This window comes from Pinus tabuliformis, chromosome Q, assembly GCF_031772625.1.
Source record: "Pinus tabuliformis cultivar Carrire ecotype Pingquan chromosome Q, CPIR1, whole genome shotgun sequence".
Lineage (NCBI taxonomy): Eukaryota > Viridiplantae > Streptophyta > Pinopsida > Pinales > Pinaceae > Pinus > Pinus tabuliformis.
The window spans coordinates 233,399,336-233,424,873 of NC_142296.1; the positions used below are offsets into that span (position 1 = coordinate 233,399,336).

The 25,538-nt window shown below is 38.7% G+C and overlaps 1 protein-coding gene and 1 pseudogene across 1 annotated transcript in view; both read right to left on the reverse strand.

Moving 5' to 3' along the window:
* LOC149219050 (anaphase-promoting complex subunit 2-like) overlaps positions 1–25,538 on the reverse strand; it is a 443,635-nt gene that overhangs the window by 10,225 nt on the left and 407,872 nt on the right. The window lies entirely within an intron of this gene.
* On the reverse strand, positions 1,139–16,004 carry LOC149219051 (protein VTE6, chloroplastic-like; annotated as a pseudogene).

Sequence of the window (25,538 nt, forward strand, 5' to 3'; positions counted from 1 at the left end):
CAAACATGAAGTCTATGTGGGGACATGCAATAGTTTCTCCATTAATTGAGGAATTTATCCATCAGTTAAAGAGATAAGGATGAGTTGTAATATTGAGTTGTAATTAGTTGGCTCAGTTAACTGAGTCAAGTCCAGTTAGATTAATTCAAACAGTTTGTTGAATTAATGTAAGTTTAGTTAGTTAATGCTTGCATGCATGTAACTACTGCACTTCAAATAACTGAGTATTCTCTCATAAATAACTCATGCATGTCAGTTCAGACAGAGACCCAATTGAGATCAGATGGAGGGGCAGTGTACTATCATGTAATGACCCACCTATAGTAAATTAAAATTTATGAAATTAAATAAAATTAATTAAATTAAAAATAAAAAATTAAATAGATTAAATTAAATCATTAAAATAAATAAATAAACTTTAGTAAATCAAATAAAGATATTCAAATAAAATAAAATCAGATTTTGTTTATAAAATCAACACGTATCATAATTTGGACACAGAGATGGAGGAAGTCGGTGAATGGAGACTTATAAGAAGGAAGGGACGATTGGAGGAAGGGGGGTCGAAAGGAGGAGGAAAATTTGTAACACAGAGTTTTTCAACAGAAAAGACTAAGCCTTGTTTGTTTTGAAGTTTTTGGGCATGGGGGAACAAATTGCAGCAATTGAGAAGCAATGTGGACTGAGTACCTAGGTTGTACTTAGTTTGGCTGGGAGGTTATGGTCTTTTGATAACGGGAGCAAAAGCTGGAGCAAATTTGAAGTCTCTTCATCCGCAGGAAATCAGGTAGGTACTCCTCATCAAATCAGTGAATTTGACATAGGAAATTTTGTTAAATTTTAAAAACAGGCTTTACATTAGCTGTTTAATCATTTATAGGCTTTACATTTTGAGTAAATAGCCGTTTAATTATTTACAGGCTTTACATTAGCTGTTTAATTATTTACAGGCTTTACATTTGGTATCAGAGCACGTTCAAACTCTCGGACCTGTTAAGTCTGTTAAGGATTTAAATTTATTAAAATAAGGTTGTGCTAAAGCCATTTAAATCATTCACCCAGGAAGACACATATAATAAATTCTACAGCACTCATTGTCTGTTTAGGACTTTAGCTAGATGAACTTTCATAGCTTTTGTTAGTTGCTCAGCGACCTCCTTGTCGTTGTTTTACCATAGGCCTTCTCAATCTCACTGGAAACTGTATCACTAAGCTTTGTGCAAAAACTTGCAACAAATCCCAGCTGCCAAAGATTTCTGAATGCTATCCCACCTGTTGTCGCACAGATTGACACGACAACGCTCAGACCGGGGGCTGTCACCCTGATCCCCGATCTCCTGCGGCTAAGGGGGGTAGACCCTATGAGATGATGGAGATCAACTGTCGACCAGTTGGGTTGGGAGACACGAAGCACTAAAATGATTTTATTAATTTAACGGACCAGTGCCTTATAAGATTTATGATTAAACGACTACTTGTTAGATGATATAGAAATATAAACCATGAACAACAATCATTTGTTATCAAATAACTAGAACAATGCAAGATATCTGTTGAAAACCACAAAGTTCTTATAATGACCAAAGCTCAATAACGATATCCAGCAATTAAAAATTTTCGAAAAGATCAATGCATTAAACAACCACGCAGTTATAAATCATTAACCAGATATCATATGCAGCTAATCTTTAAGATGGTCATTCATGTGCAGACTTGTCTAAAAATGATAAACATTCATTCCACATCAACAAATTTGAATCTCAGCCGGAAAAGTAAAATGACGTGTCAATTTCCCAAGAAAACTGAATCTGGTAAATATGACAAGAAAAAAAAAATTTAAGCTAAAGCTGAATAAAATCTAAATCTATACTTAATTTATCTATTTTTTTTTTTTTTTTTTTTATGATTCAAAAGAAATTTAAACTAAACTAAATTAAAAGATAAATATTAAACTACAAATTAAATAAAACCTAAATCTAAAATTTAATAAACAAAACCTAAAATCTAATATAACCTAGTCTAAAGAAAATAAAAAAAAATGAAAATCTAATATAAATCAAAAAATACTACGATATCGAATCTTTTTTTTTTTATATTTATTTCCTTATGACATAAAACGAAACAAAACTAGAACGCATAAAATTTTAATTTATAAAACAATTAAATCTAAAAAAAAAAAATTTAATACCCTAACTAAATCTGAAACAAAAAACCTAAAAAAAGAAAATAAAAATAAAAAAAATGATGAAACTTACCACGCAAGCAACAAAAATGACCTCCGCATACCTGGCCCGAAACAAGATCTTCAAACGTTAGGAACTCACGCGCAACAGCTAGCTGATCCGAGAAGTGGAATGTGTTTTTTTGTTTGTTTGCAGGTTCCCTTGAAGGCGAATGGAAATCATTTACAAGTCTGCAGTTACCAGCATCCACGTAAAGCTTCAACGACTTCTGCGTTCCTCAGATGTCAACCCACGGAGTTTGACGGCGGTAGCGAGGCAGAAAAAGTCTTAAATGTTTTCTCTGACCGATTGTTTCTGTAGGTGCGTGGGCGCAACTTGCAACCCAACGTTGGTAATGCTAAACACTTGAAACAATACCTGGCTTGGACGGCAGATAGAGGCAACACAGCGGCAGGCGAAAATACCCACGATATATACAAATCGATTTTGGTTTAACGTTTGCAGGTTAGCATGCGGGTTCAAGAGAAAAGGACGCGTGAGGATGCAGGTTGGGGAGAAAACGTGGGCAAAAAGAAAATCGAATGGATGATTGCTAAGTTTTTGGCAATGTAAGACGCAGGGGTCTCCCGGTTTAGTGTGGAGAAGAGCCGTCGAAAACAGCAAGTGAGAAACGCATGAATCAACTGAAGAGCAGATGGGGAAACCTGAGCTTATATCTTCAATTTATTGCAGATCAAACCCTCGCACATGAATTACAGATCTGAAGGCAACAGTATTTAGAACCCTTGAACAACCAGAATAGAGAGCCTGCAACAAGAAGAACTAATTTTCCACAAGAATTTATCTCAGATCTGCAACCTGCAAATGGCAGACAAAACCAGGAAGATATATGCAAAAAATGAAACCCTGCAAACCAATCAAAAATTTCAAAATTATAGCTCTACAAAAGCTAGATTTGTCAGTGATCCTCAAATAATTTTTCAGAAAACTTCAGATTTTCTAATGAAATGCTTTAGGAATCTCTCATGCAAATAATAAAACAAAGTAAATGATTAACCCAGGATCAAAACTAGCTGGGCTCTGCAAAAAGTGCTTGTGGGAGTTGGCTGGTTCAGCCGAGAACTTCCCCAAACACCCACTGATCTTCTTCAACAAGATATTCCTGCACAGCTCACTTTAACCATCAATAAAGAGAGAAAAAATAATACTAGATCTCCAATGCAATTGAGATACCTGCCATTACATCAGAAACCCTAATACCACTCAAACCCTAGCATGTGAACAAGATACCTATGCTCAACAATACTCTTCATTAAGCTGTTATTAATGGCTGAAACATAAAATATGCAGAAAATGAAATGGCTCACAGCACTTGAAGAGAGTAACACCAGCAAGCTTTTGACCCCAAAGTCTTTCTTTATTAGCACCAGAAAAGTTTACAAGAGAGCTTCTTCAGCACAAGACTCAGATCCAATATCTCAAATGACCCCTAGCACCCTATTTAAAGGAAATGATCCCAACGGCTAGTTCGAGTGATCCATGTCGAAATGATCTCGACCGTCGATGAGGATCAAGACATCTCTTAATCTCATCCGTCGAAATTGTTAATTCATTAAAAAATGAAATTTTGCATGTATTTACTCAAAATATTATTATTTTATTATTTTTTAGGGTTTTGCTTTATTTTATTATTTATTATTTTTATTTTTTATTAATTTTTTTTTTTTTTTTTTTTTTTTTTTTATTTTTTTTTTTCAGTTATTTATTTATTTATTTTTAATTTTTTAATTTTTAATTCATTTTTTAAATGGATCCTCGAACTTAGCCTTTGGAAAAATCACCTAGGACCTAGGACTTAGGACTCATGAGGGGATTTAAAACATTTTCCAACCCTCAAGACACTTTACATCATGACTTTCACAATTTTACATCTTAAGGGGAAAAACCCATTTAGCATAGACCCTCATAAACCACCCAGTTCTGCGACACCACTATAATCTAGCAGATTTACACACTAGGATTCTCCTAAGATTCTAGTGACAAAATCCATCCCGGCTTTGGGGTTAGGCTGAAGGAAAACTCTGCCGATCATGGATCGGTGAGACGAAAAACCTTCCGGGATGTAGATTATCACTTAGAAAATTAGGTCCACCTAGGCAATTTACAGACATGACTCATATCTGCTATGATTATTTACTGCTATGGGCAGTTGACCGGTAGTGGTCAACACCACCTAACCCAAAAATGGAGCCTAAAGCACATAAGCATCCAGCAGCTCCTGAACCAAAAACACTGCTTGCCCCTCGTCTTCCTTTCCTTTTCTCTGCAACTTAATAAATAACGACGGACGAAAAACCCTCTGCTTCCAAATGCCCTCCATGATAAGCTCCCCAGCAGGAACGCGACCCCAATGCCAGGAGTCGTGAGACCGTCGAAAAGTAATGGAGAACCTGCCAAAAAAATATGAGTGTTGCTAAGTATAGCGGATTCCCATGTTGGCGGAGACAACTGAAATGCGCTAACTGCCTCCGATAAAACCCCTGGCAATTGTAGCCCGGCGTTGACCAATGTCATTGGGAGTCTTCTGGTGTTTGAACAATTCTCTTGCCTACGCAGAAGCTTTCTTAGGGCATAAATTGAAGGCTTTAGTACTATAGAACCTCAGAGCGGATGCACACAAAAGTCAGAAATTGAGTCGTAGCGTACTATAGAACCTTGATCGGACTTTAAAGCTTAGAGGTAAACACGAGGCCAAGCTTATATCCGACACCCGCCCAGTTAATCAACTGCGTGCTAGGATATGGCGTGAGTTTTATAGCTTATCGACGTGTAAGGGTATGTATACTCTGTGGGCTCTTACGTTAAAGACCATAATACATAATATAAGCCATCGTATAAATGAATCAATGAATGTTTTATAATGAGAGATCGGGTCACTGTTTTTAGTATCTACAAATATAATTCTCAAACTATATCTGTACTTAGAATTATTGTGCCATTGCCGTCATATTAAATTATTATATGTTATTTCCATAATTTAAATTCGGTTATATATATTAATGCGATTTTCGTCATATTTAATGGAAGATAAGATAGTAGCAATACAAATAAGAAATATAAAAATAACTAACAAGATATAGAAATGTATTAAATAGTGGAGTAGATGTATAGCAAATAGAGGAATGCAACGAAAATATATGAAAAGATGGATAGAAATGTAGAAAAATATAAAATAAAGGTATACAAAAGCACATAAATTATGAAAAGGAAGAACACATAAATAAAGATTACATCTAGTAAGTGTATAATGAAATAGATGATAAATAAGCACAATAGTTAAAAAAAAAAAATTGTTTAAATTAATCAGTAATGTAAAGTAATGATATTATGTATATCGTTTACTATAAATATTACATTTAAAAGAAAATAGACTAAAATTAGTCCACTAATAATAAAATGATTATATTACATAGTTAGGCTATGTTACAATGTTAAAAGAGGGTTTATAAAGACTCATGCATTAGAAAAGTATTATTACGCATTAAGATAGGATTCCCTGCATTAGGACAAGGAGGTCGCGAGACCACCCTCCTTGACCTCGGTACTAGTAAGACCTATCTAGCAGGTAAAAATAGCAAAAAAACTATACCCGTTTGTAAATGTGAAATTGCAAAACTATATGTTAAATCCGAATGTATACCTCAAATTTTTTACAAATTTTATTATGTATACAGAAAACATTACAATGGTAAGGACATATGAGCGACGACGACATGATCGGGCAGCATCACCGTCATTAATGCCACCACCATCGTCATCACCATCTCCATCGCCCCCACCATCTCCTTCGCCACCACCATCATTATCGCCTCCATCGAGACCATCATCAACACCAATCGCTCCAGCACCAGAGTTGACTGTGATAATGAACTCATTGGAAGCCTTATTGGAAACATTAAAAGGGTCAACAATGGCTAAGACCAAAGAAGAACCTCAACCCTTAGCAACCAATTCAGCGGAACCAAAGAATTTTGAGTATAAAAGATCAAAGGAAGATATTTCTAGGGAGCTTCAGAAAATTAAACTCCTAGAATTTTCAGGAGGTCGAGCTGGAGAACGTGCTGAGGCATGGTTAGAAGGAATGAACAGATGTTTTAAATTAAGAGAATACTCTTCTTCTGCAAAAACAAAAATTGTTGTATTTCAATTAAAGGAAAGTGCCTTGATTTGGTGGGGAAATCTAGAAAAACAACTACACCTCACAACGGATAATGTCCCTTGGGAATTGTTCGAGGAAAGATTCCGTGCTAAGTATTTACCTCCATATTTTCAAGAACAAGAAGCCGAAGCCTTTCATACATTAATTCAAGGTAATAAATCAGTGGAAGAATATGAAATAAGGTTTATGGAACTTGTGAAATACATTCACTACTTAGATTCTGATGAACGTCAAGCTGAACGCTTCATATTTGGGTTAAACCCTCGCATTAGGGCCTTGGTTAGGATGTGGAAACCATCATCAGTAGTCGAGGCAGTAGAATGTGGCCGCTATGCAGAGGATCATCTAGGAACCAAAAAGGATGTCGGGCCAGCAAAACCTCTACAATTAGGGTTTCCAGGAAAGACTCCCCGAAATTTCTTCAGAGGAAGTAGCTCAAGACCACCTTATGGTAATAGATTTACCCCAAGAAATATAGGAGCAAGAGCTCCCATGGCAGTTACTACTATTGTTGTTGAATCATCAAACACAAGTCCATGGAAATCTCGTGGAACTGCTAATAGAGGAAAAAATTCGAGAGGAATCGGTATGAGAGGGCGAAGCTCTTTATCTAGAAACTCACAATATGATTCAAGAGGACTGATCCAGGTTAATTGTTGGGGATGTGGAGGACCACATTTTCAACGTGATTGTCTAGAAGCTTCATCAAGTATATTACAAAGGGCAGAAAAAGGACCAATATCAAATACCCAAGGCAATCATAGAATCCACGCGGTAGTCAACAACAATCAAGCAGCACACCAGTCCACTGTAGTGGAATCCTCAGGTATTATTAATGGTATAAAATTCAAAATCTTATTTGATATTGGTGCCACAGATAGTTTCATTTCGTCATATGCATTAAATAAATGTGGGCTGGCAGCTCGCAGGCAAAATGATTTCAGACAGGTAGAAATGGCCTCAAGAGAACTCCAATCTGTAGACTTAAGTGTGGATCAATGCAAAATCGATCTAGGAGTCTGTTCGACTAAATTGAAAGTTTATGTTACAACTCTAGGAACTTATGATCTTGTCATAGGTATGGATTGGTTAGAAGCTTATCAAGCTTGGTTAGACTGTTATGGGAAAAGAATTCTCGGTATAAATGATGAAGGAGAAGTGATCCAAATTCAAGGTATCAAGAGAAAAGTATCTTTACGCTACATATCAGCAATGAAAATGAAGCATTGCTTAAGGAAAGGTTGTCAAGCACATGTAATTCAAGAAGTAAGTAAAGAAAAAGGACCATCCTTAGAACAATATCCGGTGTTAGCGGAATTTCCAGATGTATTTCCAAAGGAACTACCAGTGTTACCTCCCGAACAAGAGCTAGACATCACCATAGAATTGAAACCTAGTACTCAACCAATCTCTAAAACACCTTATAGAATGACAGCTCTGGAACTTCAAGAATTACAAATTCAATTGAAGGAACTATTGGATATAGGACATATTCGACCCAGTATATCACCTTGGGGTGCTCCTGTAATTTTTGTCAAGAAGAAAGATGGATCCTTAAGATTATGCATAGATTATCGAGACTTGAATCGAGCTATAGTAAAGAATCAATATCCTATGCCTCGAATTGATGATCTCTTCAATCAAATGATAGGAGCTACTGTCTTTTCAAAAATTGATCTTCGATCAGGCTATTATCAGCTAAGGATTTCTGAAAGAGATATTTCTAAGACTGCATTCCAAACATGCTTTGGGCATTATGAATTTACTGTGGTACCATTTGGATTAACTAATGCACCAGCAGTATTCATCTACTCCAAGAATGAGAAAGAGCATGAAGACCATTTACGGATAGTATTATCCTGCCTCAAAAAACACCAGTTGTATGGAAAGTTATCCAAGTGTTCGTTCTTTCAGGAAAAGATTCATTACTTAGGTCATATCATATCAGGTGAAGGGATCTCAGTAGACCCTGAGAAGGTAAAAGCAATCATGGAATGGCCAATACCGAAAAACGCACATGAAGTACGAAGCTTTATGGGTTTAGCCGGTTACTACCGAAGATTTGTGGAAGGATTCTCCAAAATTGCAAAGCCGATTACAACTCTTCAACGTAAAGGTGTTAAATATGAATGGACTGAGGAATGTAATAAAGCATTCTCTGAACTCAAAAGACTACTGACCAGTGCACCAATCTTAAGAGTCCCTGATATGGACAAAGATTTTACGGTATGTACTGATGCATCCAAACATGGGTTAGGTGCAGTATTAATGCAGGATAGAGGAGTAATAGCGTATGTCTCAAGAAAGTTAAAGCCTCATGAAGAACTCTACGCTACTCACGATTTAGAGTTAGCTGCTATAGTACTAGCTTTAAAGATTTGGAGACACTATCTAGTGGGGCGAAGTTTTACACTTAAAAGCAACCATCAAAGTCTACAATATTTGTTCACCCAAAGAGACTTGAATGCTAGACAAAGACGATGGAGTGAATTCCTAAGTGAATATGACTTTGGAATATCATATATTGAAAGAAAATAAAATGTAGTGGCAAATGCTTTAAGCAAAAAACTCCGAATATTCTCCCTCATACCTATCAAAGTAGACTTAAGGCAACGAGTACTAGAACATCTCATAAAAGATAGTTGGTATTTAAAGGTAAGATCTAGTCTTGAAAGTAAAAAGCCAAAAGAATCTAAATTTGAAGGATATGAACTAGAAGATGATGGAATCTTACGATTTCATGGAAGGATGTATATTCCTGATAATAGGGATCTTCGAGACACCATCCTTAAGGAAGCCCACAGAGCAGTATATTGTGCACATCCTGGAGTAAAGAAAATGTATACTGATACCAAGAAACTCTTCTTCTGGTCGGGCATGAAACGTGATATCGTTCAATTCGTTGCAAGATGTTTGGAATGTCAACAAGTAAAAGCTGATCATTGTCATCCAGCAGGTCTCTTACAACCTCACGACATTCCTATGACCAAATGGGAGATCATTTCTATGGATTTTATCACTGGGCTACCTCTTACTTCTCAAAGACACAATGCTATTCTGGTGGTAGTGGATAAATTAACGAAAAGTGCCCATTTCATTCCCGTAAGAGATACTTACGAAGTTGCTGACGTAGCTCGAGTATTCATAAATGAAATTATCAAATTTCATGGAGTACCTAAGAAGATCATATCAGATAGAGATTCACGATTCACTTCAAGATTCTGGACTTGCATGCAGACAGCCTTAGGAACTCAATTAAATTTAAGTACAACTTATCATCCTGAAACTGATGGGCAAACAGAAAGGGTAAATCAAGTACTTGAAGATATGTTGAGGATGTATGTTATGGATCAACAATCGCACTGGGAAAAGTACTTATCCTTAGTCGAATTTGCATACAATAACAGTTACCACAGCTCAATCGGAATGCCTCCATTTGAAGCATTATATGGCAGACCTTGCAGAACACCATTAAGTTGGGACAGATTAGAAGATCGGGTGATAGTAGGACCAGAATTAATCCAAGAAATGGAGGAGCAGGTAAAACAAATTAGGCAATGGTTAAAAGAAGCACAGGATAGACAAAAGAGTTATGTTGATGCTCACAGAACTGATAGGAAGTATGAAGTAGGGGATCAGGTTTTCATCCACATCAAACCGAATAAAAGCACTATTCGATTCGGAAAAGGGACAAAGTTGTCACCCCGCTTTATTGGACCATTTAAAGTCATGGAAAGAGTTGGACGTGTCACTTATCGTCTTGCACTGCCACCTCACTTGCATAAAGTTCATAATGTATTTCATGTATCTGTATTAAGGCATTATATAGCTGACCAATCTCATAACCTTCAATGGAAGGAACTACAGGTATCGGATGAAGGAATCATATCGGTCGAACCATTACATATACTAGAACGTAAGGTTCGACAGATGTCTGGTAGACCAAGTTAGGGACAAGTATAGTCCTGGATCGGCTACTTGGAAAGATACGGAAATCATATGTCAAAAATACCCCAACTTGTGTCAATTTTGAAGAACTTTAAACCATGTTTTGTATATATTTACTTTACTTTAAATCAGAAACTCAGAACCATTTTGGAATGATCACATATAAACGTGAATTCTTATGATATGTTATCTGTTTAATTCCACTGGTACGTGGATACCAAGACGGAATATGTTATTGATCTTACTAAATTATAGTTATCAAAGTAAAGTTTAAATATTTGAGTAATTCTGCTTCTGATGAGAATTAAGATATTATAATTTTGTTTCATTTATGCATATCGATATGATTGATGAGATAGAAATAAAAGAATGATTATATTTTAAATATGAAAGCTAATAACATGAGTAGAATATGGCCAAGTATGTTATACTGTAGTTAACATGTATGAATTATACACAAACTATTTGTTTTGAATATGTTGATACATATTTTATAAATGTATGGACAAGTGTTTATGTTGCAGATAATGTCAGGCCAGGGTAACTCCAGACTTGGCAGAAAAAACTGATTGATTTATTTCATTAGGTAACTATTGTTTATATACATGAATGTGACTGATCAGTTCATCTTCTTGATGACTGTTCACATTCCGGGTACACCCAACCGCTGAGGATTAGGTGTCAACAATTCCCCCCTTAATCTGAAGGGATGTTGGTGAGTCCAAGCATCTTTCTGAATCTTTCAAGATTTTCTCTTCCAAGCGCTTTGGTGAAGATGTCTGCAATTTGCTCATTTGTGGAACAATGATGGAGATGGATTGTTTTGGCCTCAACATGATGTCGGATCAGATGATATTTAGTATTGATGTGCTTAGTACGATCATGGAACTTTGGGTTCTTGGCCAACTTTATTGCAGAGGTGTTATCAATCATGGGTGGAGTTGATTGTACTTGTTTTACCTGCAAATCTTCAAGAATTTTCCTGAGCCACACAATTTCTTTCGTTGCTTCAGCTGCTGCCATATATTCTGCTTCTATTGTGGAATCTGCTGGAACTGATTGTTTGCGTGATCTCCAAGAGACAGCTCCTGATCCAAGACTCATAGCATATCCTGAAGTAGATACCCCAGTTTCTTTGTCTCCATCGAAGTCTGAATCAGAGTATCCAATCAAGCTGAAGTCGTCCACCTGTGTATACTTGATTTCAAGGTCTTGAGTTCCCTTCAAGTACCTTAGAACTCTTTTTGCAGCGGACCAATGTCCCTCACAAGGCTTTTGCATAAACCTGGAGAGGATTCCAACAACAAATGAAATGTCTGGTCTGGTAGTAGTGAGGTAGATGAGACTTCCTACAAGCTGTCTATACTTTGTTGCATCCTCAAATTCCTTTCCTTCAATAGATGTGAGCTTTAAGTTTTGTTCCATTGGAGTAGAAAGAGGATTGCACTCTGTCATGCCAAATCTGTTTAACAAATCTCCAATGTATTTCTTTTGAGAAAGAAATATGGATTTTGGATGTCGGGTTACTTCAATGCCAAGATAATAATGAACATAGCCCAAATCAGTCATTTCAAAACTTTTTCTTAATTCTTTCTTTATGGATGCAATATAGCTTTCATTGTTCCCTGTCATTAAAAGATCATCTACATATACCACAAGATATACAACTGTTTTGGCAACTTTCTTGACAAATAAAGTTGCATCATCAAGATCAAAATGATTGAAGTTGAGTTTTAGAAGATGCTCTGTTAGTTTTTCATACCAGGCTCGTGGTGCTTGTTTGAGGCCATACAAGGACTTCACAAGTTTGCATACTTTATGTTCATGTCCTTTCACAGAAAATCCTTCAGGCTGGGACATAAAAACATTCTCTTTTAGATCTCCATTCAAGAATGCAATTTTTACATCCATTTGATGGACTTTCCAACCGTTCTGAGCAGTTAGTGCAAAGAGTGTCCGGATGGTGGCCCATTTTGCTGTGGGGGCAAAAGTTTCCTCATAATCGACCCCTTCCTTCTGTGCAAAACCTTTTGCCGCAAGCCTAGCTTTGTGCTTGTCAAGTGAGCCATCAGCTTTGTATTTGTTCTTGTAGACCCACTTGCAGCCAATTGGTTTGGTTCCAAATGGAGGATCAACCAGCTTCCAAGTGCCATTCTTTATGAGGGCATCATACTCCTTTTGCATCGCTTCTTTCCATTCATTATGAGAAGCAGCTTCTTTGAAGGAGGTTGGTTCAAAATCTGTAGACAAGTTAAATTCACAATCATAAGTAACATCCATATCAACCGGTGAATTAGAGTCATCTACATCACCTCCATTTTGTCGGTTTGAATTTCTGGTTCCTGTTTTTCCAATTTCATCAGGATGGACACTTTCAAGTGTCTTTGTCAGCCACTTTGGGGGACCTTTCTGAGATGGTTCAAGCTGTTCTATTGATTGAGTTGGGACTGAATCAAGATTGAGTCTCCCAATTCTATCAATTACATCACTTAAAGGATCATCCGGTGTTGGATTTTCATGCAGGGAAGATTGTTCTTCAGAAGAAGATTCCACATGTTGATCTAGTATAGGAATCCCCCCTTCAAGATGTGGAATCTGATTATCAAACTCTTGAAATGATTTCGTTTTTGTGAATCTATCCAAGCGATCAAGTTGCCGCTCAACAACACTGTCAGATTTGGATGATTCAAGAAAAATGACATCTCTAGATACAACAAACTTTTTATTTACTTCATCATAGAGGCGGTATGCTTTAGAGGTGTTTGAATACCCCAGGAAGATACACTTACGACTTCTAGCACCAAGTTTGTTTCTATGTACCTTTGGTATCAAAGCATAACAGGTGGAACCAAAGATCCTAAGATGTTTTACCGAAGGAACATGTCCATACCACAATTCATAAGGAGTCTTGTTTCTTATAGCATTAGATGGACATCTATTCTTTATATATGCAGCACATAGAACAGCATCAGCCCAAAACATTATCTTTACGTTTTTGAAGAAAAGCATGGATCGTACCATATTCAAGATTGTTCTATTCATTCTTTCAGCTACACCATTCTTTTGGGGATTATAAGGCACAGTTGTTTGATGTTTGATCCCATGTTGGCGGAGATAGTTTTCAAATTCATTGATGTATATTCTTTTCCATTATCAGTGCGAATAGACCCAATATGAGATTGTGCAACATTTTCAATCCATTTATGAAAATTCTTGAATGTTTGAAAAGCATCAGAATTGTTCTTCAATAAATAAACCCAACACATTCTGGTGTAATCATCAATAAATGTCATGATATATTTATTTCCATTTGCAGAAGGAACAGGCATTGGACCACATAAATCTGAATGAATGAGTTCAAGCTTCCTATGTGCTCTTGAATGTGAATCATGAAAAGACTGTTTGCTATGCTTTCCTAGAATGCAAGCATCACATTGCTTATGTTTCCTAGGAATTGTAGGCAAACCAGCAACACCATTTTTCTTCAATAAGCGGAGACTGTCATAGTTTAAATGTCCAAATCTAGCATGCCATAATAAACTTGATGGAAGTGTACCTTCTTCATGATGAGAAATATATGAGAAATGTTGTGCATGAGCAGAGGTTCCTTGCAGTTTGAGAAGCCTTTCTTCTTCTATTCCCCTCATGACAAGTGAGTGGTCAGATGCTTTTCTTACCTCAAGCTTGCCATCAAACATATGAATGGAGTGACCTTGCTGGCGGATGTGGACCAAGGACAACAAGTTTCTCTTGAGCTGTGGGAGATATAGAACATGATCCAGAAGAAAGTCTGGAAGACAAGGCAGTTTAAGCCTGATTGTGCCAAGCCCTGATGGCTTGATTTTTGACTGATCTGCAAAGTATACTGCTCCATCAACATTGTTAGTGAAATCTTAAAAAAAATCTTTCCTATGAGTCATATGACAGGTTGCTCCTGAATCAAGCAACCAATCATTTTTTGAAGAAGCAAGTGAAGCATTAAACAAATCTTCATTTACTCCAATGTTACATTGTGCCTCAATATAGTGAGCGGATTCAGGTGCTTTACCTTTGTCTGTATCATCAGTTTTACCTTTCTGCTGGTTTCTTTTCTGCTCAATTTTGTCCCATGGTAGCTTGCATGTAGAAGCATCATGTGATCCATTTCGTTTGCAGCGAATGCAATGCAGATCTGTTTTTCTGCTTGAGAATGTCTGCCCCCCTGCCTCTGAAGTATCTTCCTCTTCCTCTTCGTCCACCTCTTCCTCTTGTAGAATCTTGAGCAGGATGCTTTTCTTTATGAGCAAGGCAAACAGTCTCTTCAGAAGATTCAGGGACTGTCTTCTTTCCAAAGGCTTTCTCTCTTTCAGCAAACTTTTTCACAAGAGAGTCAAAGGTTATATCTTTAAGATTTCCATTTGCTTGTAAAGACTCAAGATAATTGGAGTAAGTAGGATAGAGTGCCTTGAGAAAAGCAATAAGAGGGATATCCAGCTCAACCTTAGTGGATTTGATATCATGCATTATGGATTTTACTTCAGATGCAAGAGCAAGAGGATCATTATTTTTTAGTTCAAGAGTGAAGAGTTTAATCATGAGCTGAACAACTTCAAGTGCAGAATGTGAGTCATAAAGTTCTTTCAGCTTTTGTAAAGCTTCAAAGGCAGTTGAATATGATGAAATATGGCGACTTACTTCTTCATTTACAGATGCTGCGATTAATGCATAGGCTTTGTTGTTCTTGTTTTCCCAAATGACGAGCTCTTTGTCTGATGTAGGCTGTACTGGGTCATTGTCTCCTTCTCCGACACACACTCCCTTCCACAACTCATTGTAGATGAGGGTGTGTTTTACCATCCGGGACCATTCAGGATAGTTCTCCTTGCCAGTGAGAACTATCCCTACCATAGAGATGATTGAATGCATTCTGTAAAAAATGTCTCTGCTGATAAAAAACTTCTGTTGATAAAAAAAACTTCTGCTGATATACAATGAAGTAGTATTCAAAAAGGCAACAGATTTCAAATACTTTTATGTACTGTTTCTTCAAATCCCTCCGAGGATAATGTATCCACTATATTCCATATCTACAAACTCAGTTCATAACTCATTCAAATGAAAACCATAATATATATATATACTGATCAATATAGCACACAGCTTTAGCGCACATATAAATCACTGCTTTAATATAGCCACAGCAACACGCATTAATTCAGCACTCTATCTCAAATAAAAAACACCGCACGATAGCCATGTTTCAACGCATCAGAAAAACAACGCATCAATCAAGCACCATTATCTTAGCAAAGAGGAGCACCGCACGATAGCCATGTTTCAACGCATCAGCAAAAACAGCGCATCAATCTTTTCACATTCCCACGCAGTGGAGTCCTAGCTTCGGTCATTCAAAGGTAAAAGAAGTTTTCAGGCTTCATTCGTGGGCCACGAGTTTATGTACAATATTCAGTCCAAAATGGAGCATTTTATGCACAAGAGATGCCATCTAATATGCCAGAGGTGTAAAACTGACAATGCTTCATCTAATAATGCCAGGCCTCTAAAACTATTATGGAGTTCTTCAGAAATGTAATTCCAGCAAATATTCAATATAATGCCTGACTAAAAATATTGAACATGCCACAATTGAGAATTACCATAAAAGTTGTCCCCATCGAAACATAAGCAAAACCTCAGAAAAGATGGTATCAACCAATTCCCAGAAATCCATCTCAGGCTGTGATAGTCACACTACACATACAAGTGCCAGACGTTCCAGAGACGGATTTGCCAAAAGGAAGGTTCAGAGTGGCAGGTTACATCTATACCATGTCAGGTGTGATTTCGTTATTGGAAAAGCTACGGTCCAGGCACCTTAAGAACGCCCCAAATGTCGCAAAGCTGCCGTCCAAGGGAACCGCCAATTCTCAAAAGGAAACGAAGAGTCCCACTGTTTCTTCCTTTGCCGAGATGGAACTTGCACCGGAGATAATGAGCACAATTAAGGAACTGAACGTATCTGTTCCCACTGAGGTGCAGTGCCTCGGAATACCAGCTATACTCGGAGGACAGAGCATTGGCTATACTCGGTGGAAAATGCAAGCAATTTCATGCTTACGGAATGGCTCGCAAGCTTCAGGCCGAGTTCACGCTGCAGAAATGCATGAAACAGACCTTCCTCTCGCGTAGTCTTTTCGATAGGATTACGTTACAGGCACCAACGCATACCATGTCTGCCATGGACTGAGGCAGAGCAGCGATATGTCTGGTGAGGCAATGGACCATGTCAGGCCAGAACGCGCCTGGACCAACAATATTCACCCAACAGAACGGTTTTGGAGTCGGCTTCAGGCAGCTGACACCATCAGCAGCGCAGCTTATTATATGGAAAATCACAGATGGAGCAGGTCTGGCAATGAATGATGCTAAATCGCAGGTGGAGCAGGTCTGAGACAAGCGTTATGGACAGAGCGCAGTTATGGACAGAGGCAGTGGCAGTGCTCAGGACAGAGGGAGTTACGACTACTTTTAGAACCTGGGACCTGTGCTCTGATACCATGTCAGGCCAGGGTAACTCCAGACTTGGCAGAAAAAACTGATTGATATATTTCATTAGGTAACTATTGTTTATATACATGAATGTGACTGATCAGTTCATCTTCTTGATGATTGTTCACATTCCGGGTACACCCAACCGCTGAGGATTAGGTGTCAACAGATAATATCGTTACCAAGATGACCACGTGATGACAAAAACTTCAGAACAATTAAGGCTCAAAGAGATTCCATGATAGGGTGTTAACCCTGGTCCCACTAGGAGGGATGGAGGTATTACCCACAGTTTATCCTCTGAAACCTGGAGTCATGGGAGGACTGTGCAAATCACGCTTCCCTAGACGTGTGATGATAACTGCCAGATGCCTACTACGCAATCAGGTTGATATAATCGACACTGATACCCTTAAAAGTCTATGAATGGTTAGTCAGTATAGCTGATGCCATGGCATACTCTAGTAGAGGATGGATAGGATGGAAGCGGAAGAGATTAGGAAGGATAGGATGATTATAGAATAGCTGGAAAACCAACTGAGGCAGAACATGGATATTATAGTTGTAAAATATTAAAATAATTAAAGAAAACAAATTCAATTTTGTAATATAAAGACCTATACACTCATAATAATCATTAATATATATTAGAAACCCTAACTTCGGGACGAAGTTTTTGGAAGGAGGGATGTATGTAATGACCCACCTATAGTAAATTAAAATTTATGAAATTAAATAAAATTAATAAAATTATAAATTAAATAAATTAAATTAAATCATTAAAATAAATAAATAAACTTTATTAAATCAAATTAAGATATTCGAATAAAATCAAATCAGATTTTGTTTATAAAATCAACACGTATCATAATTTGGACACGAAGATGGAGGAAGTCAGTGAACAGAGACTTATAAGAAGGAAGGGACGGTTGGAGGAAGGGGGGTCGAAAGGAGGAGGAAAATTTGTAACACAGAGTTTTTCAACAGAAAAGACTGAGCCTTGTTTGTTCTGAAGTTTTTGGGCACGGGGGAACAGATTGCAGCAATTGAGAAGCAATCTAGACTGAGTACCTAGGTTGTACTTAGTTTGGCTGGGAGGTTATGGTCTTTTGGTAACGGGAGCGAAAGCTGGAGCAAATCTGAAGTCTCTTCATCCGCAGGAAATCAGGTAGGTACTCCTCATCAAATCAGTCAATTTGATATAGGAAATTTTGTTAAATTTTAAAAACAGGTTTTACATTAGCTGTTTAATTATTTACAGGCTTTACATTTTGAGTAAATAGTTGTTTAATTATTTACAGGCTTTACATATCAGTTGCTAGAATATTCCATTTTGAATATTCCTTGCATGCAGAAGGAATTCTTTCCTTGAGGATTGCGCAGTTACTTCTTCAGGTTTAGTGAGTTTGATGAGGCCAATTCACACATGTGACAGCATTGGACACCAAGAAAAACTGCGCAAGGAAATAGGAGGCTTAGAGGGCTTGAGGAGGACATATACTATGTCTATTCAGTCTGTGAGCTGTATTGTTTGAGAGCTGATTCTTTTTGTAACTTGAACAAGATTTCCACTTGTATGATAATACAGAAATTGGGGTTTTAGGCTGAGGCTTTCCCCGGGTTATTTCTTCTGTGTTATGTGTGATTGCTTTCTCATTCTCAGTTATATGTGTTCTCTTGATCTTGCTCAATTTGATTAAGCTTCTGCAAAGTGTTGTAGAAGTAGATCTTGTATTGTGTTTTAGTATATTTCATAATCTGTTGATCTACAGTGGGAATTTCTACACTAACACAGTTTTATATTAATTTACATTAATATTTTATTTTCTCTAAGTTTAGACTTAGGGACTCCGTTAAAAAGTATTAATTATTTTAACATCTCCTGAACTATTTAGAATCTACCCAAACCATTTCTGCGTATTGGAGATCTCATGTGCCTTAGCCTCTCCACCAATTTTCGTGGCTAGAGCACATCCAATGCTACCTCAAATCAACACTCCCTCTTAGCGAGGACTGTGCTCTAGTAGTACTCCTTACTGAGTATCACCCTGATCATATGGCATCGGTCCCTGTGCTGATGCTAAGCCTCCCTGCCCAACATCCTCTGCACTGTTGTATCTTGTACTGCTGCCCATGGCTCTGCATCTGTACAACAACTCCCTCTGCATCCGTGTTGTTGTTGGTCCTTTCTCCCAACACTGCATCCGCACTGCAACTCCCTCTGCATCCGTGCTGCTATCACTCCCATTTCTGCTTCTGAAACAAGTTCTTTACCATCCCCATCTTTGTCCTTCCAAGGGCCTTGGTGAGGATGTCTGCCACCTGTTCTCCTGTAGGAGTATAGCTCAACTGTACAACTCTTTGTTGGACATAGTCTCTGACAAAGTGACAACGGATATCAATATGATTTGACCTATCAGGAAACATTGGAATCTCAGAGAGTTTGATGCAACTCTGATTATTGCACATGATCCTGATCGCCTCCATATTCCTTCTGAATAGGTTCACAAGCAGTTCTCTAAGCCATATGACCTCACACCAAGCTGTGCTTGCTGCCATATATTCTGCCTCAGATGAGCTTAGAGCCACGAACTTCCGTTTCCTATTGCACCAGGAGGTCATTCCTGATCCAATGTTGAAACAGTACCCAGAGGTACTTTTCCGATCCACTGAACTTCCTGCCCAATTTGCATCAGTAAATCCACACAAACTGATATCCTTACCTTTGGTGTACAAGAGCCCATAATCGACTGTTCCCTATAAATACTTGAGAACGTGTTTGGCTGCTGCCCAGTGTGCCCTCTTTCGTTCCACCATGAACTAACTGAGGGTGTTGACAGCATAGCAAATGTCTGGCCTGGTATTGACCAGATACATCAGGGACCCTATGAGCTGCCTGTATAGGGTGGGATCGACATCCTTGTCTTCTGATGCATCAATCTTCTTCCAGTTGGTGATCATTGGCATAGCCATGGGTCTACAGTTCTCCATCCCGAATCTTTTCAAGATTTCTGTAGCATACCTCCCTTGCCCAAGGAAGATTTCTCCCTTCTACTGCCAGACTTCCAACCCTAGGAAGTAATGCATTTGTCCCAAATCCTTCGTATCAAATTCTGTGGCTAAATTCTTTTTGCAGTCCCCAATGACTCTGGATGATCCTATTAGAAAGAGATCATTCACATACAATACTAAGATTAGCGGCTCGTTCTCTACAACCACATAGTAGAGATTCGGATCCACGTCATTCTTGACAAATCCCATCTTCTGCAAATAGCCATCTATTCGACCATACCATACTCTCGATGTCTATTTCAGCCCATACAAAGTTTTCTTCAATCTACATACATGAGACTTCTTCTCATGAGTCTCAAAGCCCTCTGGTTGTTCAATGTATACCTCTTCTTCTATTACCTCATTCAGAAATGTTGTTTTGACATCCATCTGATGAATCTCCCATCCCATCTGAGCTACAAGAGATATCACAGTCCTAATAGATGTATACTTGGCTACCAGGGCGAAAGTCTCCTCATAATCAATTCCTTCCTTTTGAGCATACCCCTTAGCCACAAACCTGGCCTTGTATTTCTCAACGTTGTCGTCTGCAGCGTATTTGATCTTGTAGATCCATCTTGAACCTACCACTAATTTGTCTTGAGGCCTTGGCACCACCTCCCAGACATCGTTCACCATTATGGAGTTGTACTCCTCTACCATCGCATTTAGTCAAACCTGACGTTGAGCTGCCTCCTTGAAAATGGCAAGCTCTCCATCCTGAGCTACTAATGCCTGATATATATTTGGTTGTTTTCCTCCCTCTTATTGTTTCGTGGCGCACCGATGAAGTCCTCTGCATCTCGCAAAATCTGACGAAGTTCTCTGCTAGTTCTTCCTCTGATAGAAGGTGCTTCTGTTAGCTCCTCCTCCTCATCCTGAGAGTCCTCCTGCCCTAAGGAAGAATTCTTTACTTCTTTTGGTTGAAGAGGCTTAACCAGCGGCTCCTCTTTCGACTGCTCCTTGGAAGGCATCTCATGAGATCTTCTGAAAGCCCTATCCTCCATGAACTTTACATCTCGTCGAACTACTACCTTCCTGCTCCCTGGAAGATAGATTTTGTATGCCTTAGCGTTCTCGCTATATCCCACCAAATATCCTTTTTCTGCAATTTGATCCAGCTTCTTCCTCTTTTCTTCGGGTATGTGGCAATATGTTAAACTCCCAAATATCCTGAAATGACTGACTTCAAGTGTCTTCTCTGTGAAAACTTTCTCTGGAGTAATCTTTCCCAATGCCCAATGAGGAGTCTTGTTCTGAACATAGACTGCTGTGTTTCATGCTTCTGCCCACAGGAATTTTGGCATATCCTGATCATACATCATGGCCCTAGATGCTTTTAAAATAGTCCTGTTCTTTCTTTCTGCTACTCCATTCTGCTCTGAATTGTAGGGAGCTGTCCACTCTCTTCTGATTCCCTCCTTCGTGCAAAAATCAGAGAAGTCGTTATCGACATACTCTCCACCATTATCTGAGTGCAAAACTTTTATTTTCTTTCAAGTCAAATTCTCCACCAGAGCCTTGAACTCCTTGAATCAACATAAAATCTCGTCCTTGGTTTTTAGAAAATAAATCCAAGTTTTCCTTGAGTGGTCATCAATGAAGGTAAGCAAATACTTGGCACCACTGAGAGCTTTGACGAACATAGGTCCGCGGATATCTGAGTGTATCAATCCTAGTACACTTTTGGCCCTATGTTTGCTCCTAGGAAATGCTGCCTTGGCATACTTTCTTAGAGCGCATCCCCTGCATACATCATCTTGTTTCGCACTTGGATCCGGAACTCCTGTTACAGTGCTCTTGAGAATTCTCAGAGCTCCATGGTGCAAGTGACCCATTCTTCTGTGCCATAGTTCATTCAAGTCCTTGTCTCCATGACTACCTATTAGTGCCATTGGTGATTCTAGTTGTAATCTATACAACCTATTACTTTCGATCCCGATCTACACTTTCTTTTTCCAGCTCGGGTGTTTGACGTATACCTTCTCCTTGATGAAGTAGACGCCATAGCCCTTGCCTTGAAGTTGCGACATGGAAAGTAAGTTCATCTCCAATCCTGGTACATGCAACACATTTGTAGCACGGAACCGTTCTCCCGATTCTGTTTGAAAAACTATGGTACCCTTCCCTAATGGAGTACACTTTGGCTTGTTCCCCATGGTGATCTGAAAGTTTATCTTCTCTTCTCGATATTCTGAGAAACATTCCCTGATTCCCGCCATATGCCACGAAGCTCCACTGTCTATATACCACACTTCTGATGATGTAGAACTAGTCATACAAGCCACTTCTTCTTCCAGCCTAGAAGCCAACAGAGAAATCAAAGTCTCTTTCTCTTGTGCAATCTTCTAAAAATCTATGTGAGTCCCCTGATGTGGATGCCTCTGCATCATGGTCTCGATCCATAACTGATTTTCCCTTCCTGTCTCTAATTACTCGCTCTGATACCATGTGAAAATTCTATCATTGCAACAACTGATTTACTTTTCCTACTTATTCCTCAATAAGTTATTTATGAAATTACTTTAGTAAACATTAAAATAAATATTTTTGCAGATATCACACCGTAATACAGAAACAAATATATGCACAAGAATCAACACATTGACACAGATATTTTGGACAACAATCCCTGGAAAAAGTCAATGTGGGAAAACCGATGCAGCAAGGGAGGATTTTATTATTATGCAGGGGAAATATCTGAATACAAATCTAGGATGCTCATCTAGCAATCCTTTACAGAGAAAATATTGGTGGAAAATTTGAGTGAGTTTTACCTCACTTCACCTGGCAGAATTCTGGCTAATCTGGTACAAGACTGGCTAACCCCGACTATTTTTGTGTCAGCTTTCCTGGCAATTACAGCAGTTCCGACAGTTCCGGCTTCTGCCCTTTGTGTCAACTTTCTTGGCTGTTCTAGCAGTTCCCAGTAGTTCCGGCTGTTCCCGGCAGTTCCAGCTTCTGCCCTCTGCATCAGCTTTCCCAGCTGTTTCGGCAGTTCCCGGCAGTTCTGACTGTTCCTGGCAGTTCCCGCTTCTACCCTCTGCGACAGCTTTCCCGGCAGTTTCAACTTTTTCCTTCTTGACTGCTGACCAGACCACTGGTTCAATTTCTCAGCTAACCCTGCTCTAGAAATTGAACTAACTGGTTTCACTCAGTGTATTCTCCAAGTGATGCTCAAGCCTCCTCTTATATTTTTCTCGTTGACAGATCAACGGCCGAGATTAAGTCCCTAATCAATGGCTAAGATTAACTCTGGCTTGATCCATGACTTTTGGACCATTCTAACACAGTTTTATATTAATTCACATTAATATTTTATTTTCCCTAAGTTTAGACTTAGGGACTCCATTAAAAAATATTAATTATTTTAATATCTCCCAAACTGTTTAGAATCTGCCCAAACCCTTTCTGGGTATTGGACATCTCATGTGCCTAAGCCTCTCCACCAATTTTCGTGGCTAGAGCACATTCGATGCTACCTCAAATCAACACATCCTTCTCCATCGAAAACCTGAATGACTGTATCTCCTTCCGAAATCTGTGTCACTTGTTCAAGGTTTTAGATAAGAATGCGAGGATGTCACTGTATTTATCATCGAGATTTCAAAGTATGTCAAAGTTCAGTTCTCTTCCGCAGTTACACAGACTTGTTCGTGGTAGTTTTTGGTAGCATCAAAAGTACTCTAGCCTTGAAAATTGGTGGAGAGGCTAAGGCACATGAGTTCTACAGAACCCAGAAACCATTTGGTGAAATTCCACCCGGATTGTATTTTATTAAAATAATTAATATTTTTAATGGAGTTCCTAAGTCTAAACTTAGGGGAATTAAAATATTAATGGGTATTAATCAAAATATGGTTGAGAATGATCAAGAAGGTGGATCAAGTCATGTTTTAATCTTATCTGTTGATTAGATACTTAATCTCGGCTATTGAAGACTCAACAGGAAAAGTATAAAATGGAGTCTTGGGGTTCATTTGGAAATACACATAGAAAGAGAGAATTGATCTAGAGTTCGATTTCTGGGGCTAGGAAGCTGAGAAATTTGAACTAAGTGATCATTCAGCAGCAGAGGGGCTATGAGAATTCGAGAGAAGGAATTTCTGGAGAATACCGACAAAGAGGCGGAGAGAGCTTGCAGAGAGGTAGCGCAGTAGCCGAAAGAGCTGACGTTGTGCCAGTTTGGGCCCACGCAGCCTTGACGCAGAGCCAGCAAGGCCAGCGCAAAGCTAAAAAGCTTCCTGTCACGCAGAATCCAGAACTGCCGGGAACATCTGGAACTGTCAGAACAACCAGGATATCTGACGCAGAGGGCAGAAGGGTGACGCAAAGGTGACGCAGAGCCTAAAAGGCTGACGCAAGGCCAACATAGAAATAGTCGGGGTTAGCTAGTGTTGTGCCAGATTAGCTGGAATTTTGGCAAGAGAAGTGAGGTAAAATTCACTCAGAAATTTTCTGCCAATATTTTTCTCTGTAAAGGATTGCTAGATGAGCATCCTAGACTTGTATTTAGATATTTCTCGTGTATAATAATAAACCCTCAGAACTGCTGCACCATTTTCCCGCATTAGATTTTTCATAGGACTATTGTGTCCAAAAATAAGTGCCCTATGTATCTTGTTCTTTGCTCTGTTTTCTATTTCATGAGATCAAATATTTGATTAGTGTAGGTGTTAAGTTATGGTATGTTCTATGCTTATAACAGTTTACTTCTTTTCCTTATTATATTCCACAGATTAGCAATCACATGTACATAAAGTAAAGTGCAGATAGAACATTAAACGATCGACAGAAAACAAGCCAAGACAAGAGACACAAGATGTGGCGGCTAGCGAGGGACAAACCCCACAATGTGTGGGAAAACCCTTTGATCAAATCTTCTTTTATCTTCAATAATTCAGCAGAGATAAATAGTACAATAAATCTGATTCATATCAGCAGTAGCAAACCCTAGATCAACAGCATCATTAGTGGCTTCATCATCAAACTAGGGCAGACGATATCTCACAAACCGACCGTCGGATCAGCGTGATTCCACCACCAAAAGTTGCGGCTTTCAGAGGAGGTTCAGATGAACCTACAACGCAGTTCATATGAGGAGATCTTCTAGTCCACATAGGTCAAACTTTAGTTCTGCAGTTGTAGCTTCAGTTTCAGCAGCTTCCGACTTCAAACTAAGGCAGTCGATATCTTGCAAACCGTTCGTCGGATTGACTTGATTCCACCACCAAAAGTTGCGGCTTTCAGAGGAGGTTCAGATGAATCTACAACACAGTTCAGATGAGGAAATCTTCTAGTCCACGCAAGTCAATCTTTACTTCTGCAGTTGCAGTTTCAGTTTCGGCAGCTTCTAGCTTCAAACTAGGGCAGTTGATATCTTGCAAACCGTTCGTCAGATTGACTTGATTCCACCACCAAAAGTTGCGGCTTCCAGAGGAGGTTTAGATGAACCTACAACGCAGTTCAGATGAGGAGATCTTCTAGTCCACGCAGGTCAATCTTTACTTCTGCAGTTGCAGCTGCAGTTTTAGCAGCTTCCGGCTTCACATGTGTGAGGGAGAGACCCTTTTTTGCACAGTAGAGAGAGAGAGATGTGATGAGATGAG